The 3,736-nt window shown below is 46.5% G+C and overlaps 1 pseudogene; it reads left to right on the forward strand.

Annotated features, from left to right (window-relative positions):
- Positions 1 to 1,884: 1,884 nt before the first annotated feature.
- On the forward strand, positions 1,885 to 3,494 carry LOC110292448 (annotated as a pseudogene).
- The last annotated feature ends 242 nt before the right edge of the window (positions 3,495 to 3,736 follow it).

Genomic DNA, 3,736 nt, shown 5'->3' on the forward strand with positions numbered 1-3,736 from the left:
TAATAAGAGAAGAACTAGAGAAGAAATAGCAATTCTAGATTCTTTTATCCCCTTTCAATTAGGTTAATTGTCCCTGTCATTAGAGATGGTTGGTACAGATTTTTATCTTTCTGAAGAATAAAGAAAGTCATTTCTAACTGTGGAGTGAATAATAATCTGCTGGAATGAGATGAGTAAGAATAACCAAGACTTCCTGTGTGGCTGCCATCCCCTTCAGTTCCTTCAATCATTCCCCTCAATCCACAGGGGTTCCCAACCTCCATCCAATGCTAATCTGTGTGCATCTGCATCTGTCTCAGTAAACTGCTGAGTAGAGCATCTCAGAGGACATCCATGCTAGGCTCCTGCCTGCAAGTACAACATAGTAAAAAGTATCATTTGGTTGTTGATTATGGTATGGATCCCTGGATGGGCAGTCTCTGCATATGCCTTCCTTCCATCTTAGCTCCAAACTTTGTCTCTGTAACTCCTTACACAAGTATTTTTTCCCCATTCTAAGGAGGGACAAAGTATCCACCCTTGGTCTTCCTTCTTGAGTTTCATGTATTTTGCAAATTGTATCTTGGGTAAGTTTCTGGGCAATATCAGTGAGTACATATTGTGTGAGTTCTTTTGTGATTGGGTTACCTCACTCAGCATGATGCACTCCAGATCCAACCATTTGCCTAAGAATTTCATAAATTCATTGTTTTTAATAGCTGAGTAGTACACCATTGTGTAAATGTACCACATTTTCTGTATCCATTCCTCTGTTGAGGGAAATTTGGGTTCTTTCCAGCTTCTGGCTATTATAAATAAGGCTGCTATGAACATAGTGAAGCATGTGTCTTTATTACCAGTTGGAACATCTTCTGAGTATATGCCCAGGAGAGGTATTGCTGGATCTTCCAGTAGTACTATATCCAATTTTCTGAGGAAATGCCAGACTGATTTCCAGAGTGGTTGTACAAGCTTGTAATCCCACCAGCAATGGAGGATTGTTCCTCTTTCTCCACATCCTTGCCAGCATCTGCTGTCACCTGAATTTTTGATCTTAGCCATTCTGACTGGTATGAGGTTGTGGAGAGCTGTGAGCAATTGCCATTACAAGATGGCGCTGGCTTCTGCTGTGCCTAACTAGTAAACAAGCCTTGTGCGCAGGTGCAAGAGTGAATTCACGCCAAGTCACTGCCCATCTCAGGGAGTAGTAATGAGGTGTTGGGCAACAAATCAGGTGCTGACACGCCACACTGAGGGCTATATAAGCAGCACCATTTTCCAGGTTCTGGGTCTTCCCTCCTGAAGAAGCAATAAAGCTTTTGCTGCAGAAGAATCCGATCGTCCAAGTGTGTTCTTGCTGGTGAGAACAATTGCTCGGGACAAGTGGTGCCAAGAACCTGGGAATTTCATACCAAGGGATACCCTCCATTTGAGGGGCAAGTTCAGAACTGCGGGACACGTAAGGCTCTGTAAGGTATGTTAGGTCTTGAAATTTCTACAGAGTTAGAGGCCCTTTTGTATGTTTTCACGGGGCTCGTTCTTTTTCTTTTGATTGCGTACTGCTTCCACTGCTGGAACTGCTGACTGGTTCTCAGTCGCAGTCAGGCACGGTTAGATAAAAGGGCAGTGAGCAGTATGAGAATCTCCCACTCCGTGGTGACCGCCTTTCGGTCGGTCTTGAGGCAGTGTGGCCTAAAAATTGCCACTAAGACTATAGAGGGCTTTGTTAAAGAGATAGAATGCATAGTGCCTTGGTATGAGTGCTCAGGGTCATTAACTATCGCCTCTTGGGAGAAACTGAAAGGAGATCTAGTTAGGGAACAGCAGAACGGCAAACTTAAAGCAGGGACCATGCCATTGTGGAAGCTGGTAAGATCGTGCTTAAAAGATGAGGATTGTCAGCAAATGGTTGAGGCAGGGCAGAGGGTCCTGGAGGAGGTCCAAGACAGTCTATCAGAGACAGAGCGGGGAGAGAGATTAAGAGTTCAGAGGAAACAAGGTACACCTAAGAATAAAAGCCTTTCCACGGGCCTTGAGCCCAAGGAAAAGAGAAATACGGGAAAGAATGCCCTGGGAGAGTTTAGAAAAGGGGATGGAAAGGGAGAGACGAAGAGAGATCAAGCTGGGGAGGCACCTAAGGGAAGGAGCTTCTATCCGCCATTAGAAGAGTTCAAGGCACTAGCTGTTAGTAGCTCAGAATCGGATGAGGAACTTAGCCTCTCTGAGGAAACAGACTTAGAGGAAGAAGCGGCTCGCTATGAGGGAGAAAGATACCAGCGAGATGAAAGACAAGCTAATCAGTCACAGAATAAGACAAAAGCAGCTAGAGACAAATGTCAGTTCCCTGCGTGGTCTCCGGGCCCTCGACCTCTGGGTCCTAGTGCACCTCCGCCCTATGTGCAGAGATATCATTCAGACTCATTCATTCCAAAAGAGGAACAGAGAAAAGTGCAGCAAGCGTTTCCGGTCTTTGAAGGCTCCAATGGTGGACATGTTCATGCACTTGTGGAGTATATACAGATTAAAGAACTTGCTGAGTCAGTCCGTAACTATGGAGTCAACTCCAATTTTCCTATAGCGCAAGTCGAAAGGCTACCTACTCTGGCAATGACTCCCAGGGAATGGATGACTGTTGTAAAAGCTGCAGCTCCTAATATGGGAATGTATCTAGAATGGAAAGCTTTGTGGCAATACTCCTGCCAAGCACAGGGAAGGGCCAATGCCACCGTTGAAGGGGACCAAAGAACATGGACTTTTGAGTTGCTTACAGGTCAGGGACAACACGCTGCTAATCAGACAAATTACCATTGGGGCTCATATGCCCAGATCTCAGCTGCTGCCATTAAGGCATGGAAGGCACTCTCTAGGAAGGGAGAGGCAAGCGGGCATTTGACAAAGATCACTCAGGGCGCCCAGGAGTCATTCTCAGACTTTGTGGCTAGAATGACAGAAGCGGCAAGGAGAATTTTTGGAGACTCAGAGTCAGCTATGCCTTTAATTGAACAGTTGGTCTATGAACAGGCTACGCAGGAATGCAGGGCAGTTATTACACCCAGAAAGAGCAAGGGATTGCAGGACTGGTTGAAGGTTTGCCGTGAGCTTGGAGGGCCACTCACTAATGCCAGTTTGGCAGCTGCCATTCTACAAGGGCAGAAGCTCCCTGACATGGCTGAGCTCAAACTCTGCTATAATTGTGGCAAACCAGGACACTTAAAAAAGGACTGTAGAGCCCTTATCAAAAGGAGAGCGCCAGGATTGTGTACTAAGTGTGGGAAAGGGTATCATTGGGCCAGAGATTTTCTCTCAGTCAAGGACATTCAAGGCAGGCCCCTGCAGCCAGGATTTCCTCAAGCAGTAGAGAATGAGGCCATTCCAAAAAATGGGTATCAGGGCCCTAGGTCTCAGGGCCCCAAACATATGGAATCCTGGCAGGCAAAAGGTGGACCCTACAGTCCACAGGGCAACAGAGGGATCAGCTGGATTGGATCTCCATGCCACCACCCGATTCATGCTGAGGCCCCAAATGGGGGTGCAGCCCATTACTACTGACTACAAAGGGCCTCTGCCATCCAGAATCGTCGGCCTAATACTGAGCTGGGCCTCCCTCACCTTACAAGGCCTTATTGTTCACCCTGGAGTTGTAAATCAAGATTATGAAGGGGAACTTCAAGTTCTCTGTTCCTGTCCTGAGGGTGTCTTTTCTATTTCACAAGGGGATAGAATAGCTCAGTTAATAATTTTGCCAAGCCTACATGGC

This window comes from Mus caroli, chromosome 4 (assembly GCF_900094665.2).
Source record: "Mus caroli chromosome 4, CAROLI_EIJ_v1.1, whole genome shotgun sequence".
Classification (NCBI taxonomy): Eukaryota; Metazoa; Chordata; class Mammalia; order Rodentia; family Muridae; genus Mus; species Mus caroli.